This window comes from Mytilus californianus, unplaced genomic scaffold, assembly GCF_021869535.1.
Source record: "Mytilus californianus isolate M0D057914Y unplaced genomic scaffold, xbMytCali1.0.p SCAF_66, whole genome shotgun sequence".
In the NCBI taxonomy this organism is placed as follows: domain Eukaryota; kingdom Metazoa; phylum Mollusca; class Bivalvia; order Mytilida; family Mytilidae; genus Mytilus; species Mytilus californianus.
In genome coordinates this window covers 805,625-818,292 of record NW_026262719.1, presented here as the reverse complement: position 1 = coordinate 818,292, position 12,668 = coordinate 805,625, and positions in this window count along the sequence as shown.

Sequence of the window (12,668 nt, the reverse complement as noted above, 5' to 3'; positions counted from 1 at the left end):
TTGATAATCCTTGTGGTAATGCACAAAATTGATAAGAGATATCATTCCATACAAATTTTAAGAATTTGCGGTCTTGTTCATGAACTGTACACTAAATTAATTGTCTTTCAAATCAATTGATGCAAAGTAATCATTTTGTTGTATGCTTTCTAAAGCTCGAACCAATGTTTCCATTTTAAAATGAAATTTTGACACACTTTCATTATTTTTTCCATGCGTCAACATTTCGAACATGTCTTTGGTCATGCTCTTAACTTCATTCATGTCGCCTCCAGTTTTCATTATATTAAGGAATTTAACGACCATCAGTAAAGTTGTTGTCCTGCATTTCTGCACATTTTGTAATGCCAAATCTGGATTTCGTTTTTTTTTTTTTTTTTTTAAAACCTCTCCAGATTTCTCTGGTGACTTTTGGGACCTGTAAACGTTTACAGTTTTCTGGGACTTAATAAGTGTCAACTTATTTTGTAAGTGTCTGTTTTCAATGGCTAGTTGATTGCCTGATCAACTAACTTTGCCATCTGATCCTCTTTTTTCCCCCAAATTTCTTTAGTTCTTCATACATTTTTTCCAGTTCAATTAGAAAAGCTTTGTTTCCTGCATCGTCATTTGCGTCGACTATAACGTGAGTATTTAGTTCCTCAACCTCATCGGATATATATCTTCAAGTCCATTGGCAAACACTTCACTTTCACTGCTAATAGTGTCAATGTCATTATCAACTTTATTCCTCTCTGCATTTGTATTGACTTTTGTTTAAGGGACGTATTTTCCGAGTAACAGAGTCCTGAACAGTTAACATATTCCATATAAACGTGCTAAATTAGCGATTATCTCTGTATGAGAGTCTATCTGCCGTTTGTTTACATCGGCCATGTTGGATATATTCTCCCACAATGGTTGTATTGTAAGGTCATTTCCGGTTGACATTTCGCCAACCTCTTTGCTAACACTTTGTGCTGCTTCAACAACAACTTGTTGTACAGGCCTTTGTGATGTTTCACTGGCTTTCCTAGCGTAACTTGACAATTTTCATCAACCGAATCACCCCCAAGGGTGACTGGGGAATAGAAGTATGGTCACCATTGGTCTTCCTCCGACCGGCAGTAAAACCCGTGCTAAAGTGGGGCGTCCGTTTGGCTGTGCGGGATGTACAAATTTGCAGCCACGTCCGGTCAGAATGGGGACGGTAAATCCGATGCCTCGTGTAAAGAGAGTGCCACGCTCTCTGCACGTTAAGAACCCTTTCAACAACTCTTTGAGGGGTCCGTAGGTGACCTGTTGCAAGGCTAAATTTCTGTCCCTATCCAATATACCCTCATTTCCCGTGGCAGTCTAAATTTCTCCGACCTTAATCCCTTAATCTATCAAGAACCTACCTATTGTATTTATTGTGAACTTGTTCTCGTCCTGAATATGAATGAAATATTTGCCACTGGACGTTAAGCAACCAACAATCAATCAATCAATCAACCGAATCTAATAAATTCTTCCGTTTAAAAATACATCCACGCGTGAAAGTCACATCAATAGTTAGTTTCTGAACTAAGTTATACTTTTTTTCCATTAATTCGAAGATTTGTATTTCAGAATGTCTCGTGACCTTAATGACCTTTGGCAGTTGCGAACTTTCGTTATCTCGTAAACTCAACCGAACATAAAACATTTATCAATATAGTACAAAACTCTCACATTTGAGTACCTCTTTCAAAATTCAAGTACAAAATTTATTCAGATAATAAATACACGTAATTCATTTTTTCTCTACAAAGCACACCAATGTTTGCGACCAATCTTGGACAATCATCCTGTAAATAAATTAACTTTTATAATTATTTATTTCGAAAAAAAGCCTCTAGTACACTTGATTGTAATGCCTCGAATGACTTAAACTACTATCAAACCATCCGTGCATAAAATTCTACATGTACACTTGTATACATCCAATCAAACACATCTATCTATAAATACCATAAACACGTGTTCTTTAAAACACAACAAACTTATATCGATATATGTACAACTTTGATAAATATAAATAGAAGGATAGGAAAGTCCCTTCATAGTAATATCCGCAAAATACCGCGTTATGCGGGAAAACGCGAGATCTTCCAGAGAGCTTCAGCGGGAATTGCCGCTTCTAGATTTCTACAACGATTTGTTATCATAAAACAGTATATCAATATTTAAAAACGGATTCAGTAGAATTTATTTATGTAATGGTATTTATTGACACTCCAATTCAATAACGACATAAGACGCTTGTAAACCTCATAACAAGTGATGAACGGCAAGGATGCCTGATGCGACCCATGATGTTGGGTCCGAGTTTCATGACATTTTATGTTTGCATTACAGTCAACAGAATATTTATTTTCAATCACTGCTAATAAGTACTCCAATGTCTCATGAAACCTGTCTAACACTATGGGATGATTGTTTTGCTAGATTTGAAGGATTTGCTTTTCTAATTCCACTGCAAAACCGCGAATTATCAGAAATAAATAGATGTTTTCCGTTACAGATGAAACAATTGAAGATCATTGAACTATCTTCATTTGCCATTAGAATGTTACAATAAAAATACTCGACCATGAAACCTTCCATAATATTTGCCAGTTAGGGCCCAGTTAAGAATTAATTTGCATTTAAAACTAAGCTAGTAGAATTGCGTATAACAAGTTCCATCTCGCACATGGCTTTTGATCGTGTATGTTGTACCATTTGCTGTATTGGGTTATAAAATTGAATCTGATTTCATGGTAAAGTTTGAAATAACACCAAGTTCATGCGCACTATGTCCAGTATATCTTTTACGCACCGATTTTACAATGTAGAAATAAAATGGACTGGTCATTGCTGCTAAGGTGTGATTGCTCTTTTTCAGAGTTGTCTTTTTGCACCTTGGTCATCTGTGCCATAATTTCACCAATTATGTCTTCAAAAATCAATTGTAAAAATGTTGAAACTACATTCTCTGAATATGTTGAGAAATTGCCTAAAAATGTCTGTCTAAGAGACACATTCGAACATGAATTTTTCGAAAATTTTGACTCTATCATTACTTTGTGTAAGTTTTGAGTTTGACACTTAAAAAATTGTGTAAATATCATGTTGTAAACATTCCTTAGCAGATGTATTGTTGTTTACACAAATCTTGAATATCAGATAGGTTTTTCATTAGATTGTAACCCCCAAGGGTGACTGGGGAATAGAAGTATGGTCACCATTGGTCTTCCTCCGACCGGCAGTAAAACTCTTGCCAAAGTGGGGCGTCCGTTTGGCTGTGCGGGATATACAAATTTGCAGCCACGTCCGGTCAGAATGGGGACGTTAAATCCGATGCCTCGTGTAAAGAGAGTGCCACGCTCTTTGCACATTAAGAACCCTTGCAACAACTCTTTGAGGGGTCCGTAGGTGACCTGTTGCAAGGCTAAATTTCTGTCCCTATCCAATATACCCTCATTTGCAGTGGGAGTCCAAATTTCTCCGACCTTAATCCCGGACGCCTCTATTACAGAACCTACCTATTGTATTAATTGTTAATTTGTTCTCGTTCTGAATATGCATGAAATATTTGCCACTGGACGTTAAGCAACCAACAATCAATCAATCATTTGTACTAAAAGTATCTTTAGACAACTGTGTATATTCAGAACTACAAGATTTTGCAACTTGTTTTTTTTTATGGCATGCTGGTGGTTTTTTTTTCAAGATTAATTTTCTCAAATCATCTTTGGTCATTTTGAAAGTAAACAATAACTCTTTTAGATCAGCTTGGGTCATGGCTGTTTTAAACTGAATAGTAGAAGCTCATTAAATAAACAACATACTCAGTATTTCTATTTGATTTGAAATTTATGTGCATTGTATTGATATACTTTTAGTGAAACCCTTAAGCAGATTATGGTCATTCCTTATTATTTCCATCTTCTCTGCATCTTTAATCCTGTGCCATAATGACAAATATAAAGGAGAAAAGCTATTAATTCCAGCCTTGGATAGGAACTGCACAGATAACTGGCTTTATATCAAAAGGCAGTGTGTGTTTATAAGGCCGAAGGTCAAATACAAAATAGCTGATGACAGAAAGCGAAACTCCGGAACTGCTGAAGGTGACAGTTGGTACTGACGTAACAGTATGCCGTTTCTTCAATGAATGTATCCCACTTTTGATAAATTTCTAGGACAATTCTCATGGATGCAGAATAAGGTCGCGTATTGGACATGTTGGAGGAACCTCAACGGATTTCTCTGTATGAGATGTATTTGATTTTGAAACTTCAATTTGAAAGTACCCGACTCCGATGACTCATGGTCCAAAACAATGATTATTTCACATTGTTCATTAGGGATTTCTGAGCTCTCTGCTAATATAGGTTGTAACATATATTGCGATTCATTTGGTCTATTTAAAGTTGAAAGTTGTTCTTGTACATCACTGCGAATCTGTTGCTGGAGTAAGTTGGGTTTTGGAACCTGGACCTGAAAGCAAAGATTCATTTGCATAATGCTTTTTGTTTTTGGTCTTTTATCAACTATCGGCAACTTGTCATGGTCCATGTATATCAGATTCGCAGGAACTACTCGACATTCTGCCTTAAATTTGATCAATGGATATCTCGAACACAACCATGGGTCAGTAGACCACGTACAAGATAGCTTGTACCAATACTAGTTTTAAAAAAGCATTTGAATGAAAACCTTGAATGGAGAATATAATTTATCGTAGCAAATATAAAATGCCTCAGTCCACCATGTCCAAGGTAGTCACGAGTCGATACTTATCTTCCACTGTAGTGCTAGATATTTAGTTAGGAGTATCTGACAAGTTGAAAGTTGAACACAATGATACCGTAAAACTATGGAATATGTTTGGAAAGTTCATGCATTTGTACGTTGGGGTGAAGGATCAAGTATCAAAACATTTCTAAAACTAGGTTTAACAGAGCCAAAAGAAAATATTTCAAGTTCGTAGCATGTGTTCTCAGCAATGAATTATGTTGATGGCATGTTAACGCTGATGTCCTCATTATTAAAGTGTTATTTGGCCTGTCTCGCTGTGTCCAACGTAATACCCTAAGATGGGACTATATAAGGAAGTGTATATATGAAGATATAACTACCTTGATCTGTTGTTAACTGTATATATGTCTGTCTAAGGCTTTCTATACAACTGCTTCGGTCTAGTTTGGGGTCTCTCGGGTCTCTACCAGTCTACCAGTACCACTGCCACAGGCTTGGGAAACTCCCTAGATGATATGCAGGGCAATAACACTACACCCCCATCCATCTTAAAAAGGAGGAACAACAGTTCCGACAAAGGACAACTGTAAAAACTCCCCAGGGCTAGACTGGTAAGGTCTCTCACTGACTAACCTATGACACAAGGTTGCTAAAAATATCTACCCTTACCCTTCACTACTGGACGAAAAAACAACTGTCCATACCAGTAACAGTCGTTGTACGACTTTCTTAGTCTGTGGAGGACTGAAGATGACTGTCAAAGAAACTGATACAGTTGATTAATGTCTGTCCCAACACTTTTATGGGTTGTGAAAATCAAAAAATGTTATCAACAGTCATTTAAGGACTGTTGCAGTGGTTTACGGGGTTGTCACAGTCAAATACTATTTATTACAGTCTTTCAAAAAGTTGTGGCAGTTGTATAATGTTTGTCCCAACCTTTTAATAGTTGGGACAGTTGAAATTTGTTTGTGTCAACTTTTCAGACGTTGATGCAGTCAAAAAATGTTTGTTACAACGTTTTTAGAGTTGGGACAGTTGAAAAATGTTTGTTACAACTTTTTAAAGGTTGTTACAGTCATAAAATGTTTATTACAAATTTTAAAAGGTTGCTACAGTCGTTAAATGTTTAAAACAAACATTTCATAGGTTGTTGCAGTCGTCAAATATTTAAGCGTCACAGTAGCAACTCAGTGTAAAAAAAAATTACGTTTCATCCGGCTCTCAAGATTTGATATAGTTGTGAAATAGCCCATAATTTATACTATTATCATCTATTGTGCGGTTGTTGACTTGTTTTGTTTTTTATTTATTTATTTTGCGATCGTTGTTTGTCTTTTGTCGTTTTCCGTTTATTGCCATAACATTGTCCGTTCATTTTTGACATGTGCGTTTGACTTTCCTTTAGGTATCTTTACTTTTTAATTTATCTATTCAGATTCGTTCATAACTGGTTTTACATACCAGAAGCCTTCGTTTAAAAATGGAGTTTTAATATTATTGCAGAAGATGCTAATGAATTCATTCAAATTTATATTTGAAAAAGTTTTGATAATTTCTGAGTAATAGAAAATGTACCGTCGGTGTACCTGAGTAAATTTAAAAAAGAATATGACTAAGTTACCAATATTGTACAGCATAATAAAACAGTTTTAATTTGAATTAATCTCCGTGAGGGATATTTCCGATGATAAAAACAATAATTAATTAAATCTGTCAAGTTTCTTTAAAAACGGAAAACAATTCTTCACCGTGAACGATTTACCCTCTTTATTTTCTTGTCGGCAAACTGGACCTGCAGGTCGGCAAACTATATTTTACACAGGAAACTACAGATGTTAGAACACATGTACAATATAAGCTGAGCTGGAAATTACAATCGGTGAGTAGAAATGAACAATATTTTAAAGAATGTCTATCGAATAATCATGGATCCAAGATTTTGAAGGGAAAATGTGCACATTTCATCGTCATTTGTTCATCCTACAGACAGGCTATGAATCGACAATCTATATCACCACACTCGTGCATAGTTGCATGTTCCAAGGCAAAGTTAGGATTTGGGCTTGGAAAAGTTGTGCATCGTTGATTGATTGATTGTTGGTTGCTTAACGTCCAGTGGCAAATATTTCATGCATATTCAGGACGAGAACAAGTTCACAATAAATACAATAGGTAGGTTCTGTAATAGATTAAGGGATTAAGGTCGGAGAAATTTAGACTGCCACTGGAAATGAGGGTACATTGGATAGGGACAGAAATTTAGCCTTGCAACAGGTCACCTACGGACCCCTCAAAGAGTTGTTGCAAGGGTTCTTAACGTGCAAAGAGCGTGGCACTCTTTTTACACGAGGCATCGGATTTAACGTCCCCATTCTGACCGGACGTGGCTGCAAATTTGTACATCCCGCACAGCCAAACGGACGCCCCACTTTAGCACGGGTTTTACTGCCGGTCGGAGGAAGACCAATGGTGACCATACTTCTATTCCCCAGTCACCCTTGGGGGGTTGTGCATCGTTGAAATTCATGTATGACACCATTCCCCCTCCCCCTTTCATCATGTGTATGTCATTTAATCCCTTATTTACTTTGCATACGTCACCCTTGGTCAAGGGAATAAAAAAAAGTTACTCTTGATCTTTATCGTCTTACTGTTGAACTCTAACATGTGGGGCATTGGTTAACTTTTGTTGTGCGGGGGGCCTTTTACAGGATCTATACATCATGTACATATTTGCATGTTTATGTATTATTAACTCTCTGGTCTTAAATTTGCATGAAATACTTGTCACTGGACTTTTTATAACCAACAACCACCTAATCTTTTCATGTACATATCCATATAATTGTGTTACTAATCATGCTAATGCTGGATTACAAGTATTTCCCTGGTTTTGCTTTATCAGCTGATAGTTTTCGTTCTATTAAGAATGCATTGTGACGTCACAATTTCCATTGAAAAAACATGCATAGTACAAATTAATATGACGGTGTACGAAAACATATGATGTGACCATAACATTTTATGAAAATTATTAATTTTAGTGACTTATTTAGCAAGTATGCATTTTCATTCAATTTTTAAATAATTCCCAAATCATGGACAACAAAACATGAATATATTTGATAATATACATGTAAGGCATTGAAAGTGAATATATGTTTTAGATGGTTCAAAATAACATTAATCATCAAAATAAAACAATATTATTAAATTAATGTTCCTGAAACCATGCACAGAGTCATAACTGTTGCCATTTAAACACAGTTGATTAAACAAAATGTGCTAATTCAATTAGTAATTGTTTCATCATGTACTTAAGGATTCATATTAAACAAGGGTTGTGGAGGTTGTTGCATCTTTTCTCAAAATGAATAATTACAATGAATAAAATATCTATAAATATTGCGTAAACCCCTGAGTACGCAGTATATATTGGACGATGTCCGTAGTCTTTCGGAACACCGGATGTTTTTCGGAATACATCTGTTTCTTTCTATGGCCACCTTTCATATACATGCGCAATAGCTTATTATTTGACCTGTTGAATCATTAGCATCTTAAAGTTGCTATAGAGATATGTTACATATGATGCGAAATTTATTATGACGCAAGCTACTTTAATAAGCACTTGAATTCTTCCTTGCACGCAATTACAAGCTGCTAATATTTACCTTACATATACGCGTAGTTATTCTAATTAGAGTCAAACGTTGAAACCAGCTGTGTTTAGATATGAGATAAGATTTCACGTAAACAATGCGATTTATATTCAAAACGAGATTTGTTAAAACTAAAATCTATACAAGAAGTATTACTAGCATTTCACTTAAGATTCCGAGTCTAGGGAAAATGTACATAATGTACGAAGCAGGCTATTTCATAATTTTCCTCTCTCAACGTCCTTGTGGGACTAACTAAAGGACAATACTGAAATTAAAATGAAGTCTTTCTTGCACTTTATTGAAATTTTACGTCTAGGATAGACCAAGGACGTATACAATCTAAATTGATATACGTCCTTGAATAGTTTTTATTTTCTTTAAAATTGCAATTTTCTTTGTTTAAATATTGCAACGTTATTTCCTTATCAGATTATTCTAATGGATTTGTCAAATGTCAGGGAATATTTTTTTAAATGTGGTAGGAAGACAACTCTCAAACAAAACCCATGTAGTCAAAATTAGCAATTATAGGTTATAATTCAGCCTTCAACACAAAAGCTTGGCTCACATTGGACAGCATCCTACCGAGGGCCCCAAAACACTGTTATAAAACAATTTAAACAGGAAAAAACAAACAGATCTAATTTAACTTCAAACCAGAAACAAAAAGCAAATATGAACTGCACCCAAGAAAGACAACCACTAAACAACATGCTTCGGACTTGGAACATGTGCTTATGAACACACCTGGTTTAAAAGAATTTACATACATACCATAAGACAGTAGTGTAATTTTACCATGTAAAAGACACCCTTTAATATTTAATGAAAAAATCGTGTTCAGATAAAAAAAAATCGTAAGGGTTCCGCGGAACCCAATGTCTCGCCTACCTTTGCTGTAAATCGCAGGCTCAACAAAATGAGGAAAAAATCAATAAAAATATTCCTCTCAATACTATTTTTTTTTTTATTTAAAGAAGCTTCTGTCCAAGTTTGGAAAAAATCCAGGATAGTTTATAAATCTAAAAAATTTAACTTCAGACTGTATGTAATGTTAACTGGAAGAAAAACTAAGTCCATTTATAAGTAAAATACAGATAAACAGGTACAAAATTTTAACAAAAAATTTCCTTCTAAATACTAGCTTTTAATCATAAACAAGCTTCTGTCCAAGTTTGGTACAAATCCAGGATAGTATAAGAAAGTTATTAAAATTTAAAAAAAACTTTAACCTCGGAGTGAATGTATTGTATCCCAGCAGAAAACTAAGTCCATTTATAAGTAGAATACGGAAAAATGGAATTTTATTCTTACAAAATTGACTTCTGGATACTATCTAAGGTCATATCCAGGCTTCTGTCCAAGTTTGGTACAAATCCAAAATAGTTTAAGAAAGTTATTAAAATTTCAAAAACTTTAACCACAGAGTGAATATTTGTGGACGCCACCGCCGACGACACCGACGGAATGTAGAATCACTTTGTCTCGCTTTTTCGACTAAAGTCGAAGGCTCGACAAAAAGGAACACCTTACAACAGTTCATAAATGTGACCTTTAAACAAACTCATATTTAGGTGATGGGTATACTGATCAGTGGTAATTTCAGGTTTGACCATGTTAGTTTTTTTGTTGTTTTCAATTTTGTTTGTTTGTTTATAAGTACAAGGTGTAAGCTGTTTTGTCTAGGCTATAAATATCTTTTTTAATGAATTGGTTTCGGTCATCAAGGTGAAGAGGATACAGTGGGATTCAAATTGTATATATTTACAATTAAACTTGCAGTCCTTTTTTCATGACCCACAATTTAAAATATAAGATTGATTGATTGATTGTTGGTTGCTTAACGTCCAGTGGCAAATATTTCATGCATATTCAGGACGAGAACAAGTTCACAATAAACACAATAGGTAGGTTCTGCAATAGATTAAGGGATTAAGGTCGGAGAAATTTAGACTGCCACGGGAAATGAGTGTATATTGGATAGGGACAGAAATTTAGCCTTGCAACAGGTCACCTACGGACCCCTCAAAGAGTTGTTGCAAGGGTTCTTAACGTGCAAAGAGCGTGGCACTCTCTTTACACAAGGCATCGGATTTAAAGTCCCCATTCTGACCGGACGTGGCTGCAAATTTGTACATCCCGCACAGCCAAACGGACGCCCCACTTTAGCACGGGTTTTACTGCCGGTCGGAGGAAGACCAATGGTGACCATACTTCTATACCCCAGTCACCCTTGGGGGTTAAAATATAAGAAAACATCAAAATAAAAAGGGACATCCGGAAAATATCTTCAAAGCGAGTTAAAGGTTTTAAAAGTGTTTGTTTTTAACAAAAGAGGTTTGTGATCTAAAACTTTTAAGAGCAAACACAAAGTACAGAACTTAAAATTGCCAATGCTTGCTATCCTAAGCATAAAAAACCTTGCAGAGCAGGTGTAAGGATCTTAATAATGATCAATATCAAGCCATTGTTCAAATAACCATGAACAGATCTCAAATTCCAATAAAAACGGATATTTTACAGGTTCACGTATTGCATTTCTTAAACACATATAATCATTAATTGATTAAATTTCTTCACGTTTGCATTTGAACGTTAGCCTAAAAACTAACTCTAATTTAAAAACAAAAACCAGCATCTTAGAATGGAACATCAAGTGGGTGACTTAACATAATGTCTTTTGGGAGAGAGGAGAGAAAAAAATATTCCTTTAACAAGAATATTTCACCCCACATTGAACAGTATTTACTTGAAGTAAACAGTCACTGTCAGTTTCTAATTCTTATATAACAAAAAGGATATAAAACAATAAATCTTTTTTTTTAAACAATTATCTTATATCTAATGCCAAACAAGCATTTGGGTTTACGATTGCATTTCTTTTTTTTTAAAGAAAGCAACTTGTTTCATCATGTTAATTGCTACATGTACATGGTTTTAAGTTAAAAAGAAATAAAAAACATATTAAAAGAGCAAAGTTAGCATCATAATTATATTCTTTTTAGATTTAACATAGAATATTTAATCACTATACATTGAACCTAAACTATATATTTTCATGTGAATTTTTTATATAAATTGAGTGCCCTGTAGCATGGTTAGTCAAAATTCATTTATGCCATAAATGTAATCTAGTAGTAACATTCAAGGGTCTTTTTATTTATTCCACCATTAAAATGATTAAAGGACTTTCTATTCATGAGTCAAATTTGTGTGTTAAATTGTGTTTTGGTTACTTTATTGTTGCCTTACTGTTGGGTTGATGCATCGTTGATATATAATTATATCCCACATCTCCTTTCATCATGTGCATTCACATATGACTGCAGATTTTTTTGCCTTTTCCTACATAATTATTTTATGTTTAACATTCAATATGCGGGGAAAACATAACAAAAAAATCTATCTGTAAGCATATTTTTTTTTATCTAAACATGGTATAAACTTTTTTATTAAAAGTATTTTATGAAGCTCAAAATATTTTTTATAGATATTGTATTATCAAGTAAGTTGTCATAAAATTTACTGTGTTAACTTTATTGTGTGTCTAATAATTTAGTTTAAAAATACCTTTTATTCAAATTCAAAATAAATAATTAAAATATATGTATTTACTGAACATGAATTCATGACCATGCAAATGTGACATTAAAATAGGTAATAATCAGGATGTTAACACTGGATAGGTAATAATCAGGAATTCTTATATACATGCTATATAGCTAATATACAGATTAAGACACACAATAGTTTATTGCCTTGGGGAGGAATTTTAAACTGTAATGGGTATATATTGAAGATGATTTTATAATGATGTTCACAAATTATAATTGTCCTCTTCAAAATTTTGATAAATAAATTATAATTTTAGAAAAATATGAATCAGCAGGATATAATATTATTTTGGATACAAAAAATGCATATTTTAAAAGTTATCTGAGTATTGATTTATCAAAATAAAATTGGGTAAATAACTAAAATAAAAAAAAAGAAAGTGTTGTCTGAGCTGCAAAGCATTATTTAATAATTTAAGCTGTAATAAGTAAAAAGTATACTGGGTAACACAAAAGATGTAAAATTAAACTCAAGGATTTAAAACATTAACAGGGAGGGTTAAGCCTTGGAACAGTATATTATATTATCCTGATTAACCTTAGGACAAAAATTCTACATTTTCATCACAAAAATGACAAAGGTTTATTTATTATATGCACTTGACAAAGGCAAAGTCAATAGCATCTATATAGTAACAGT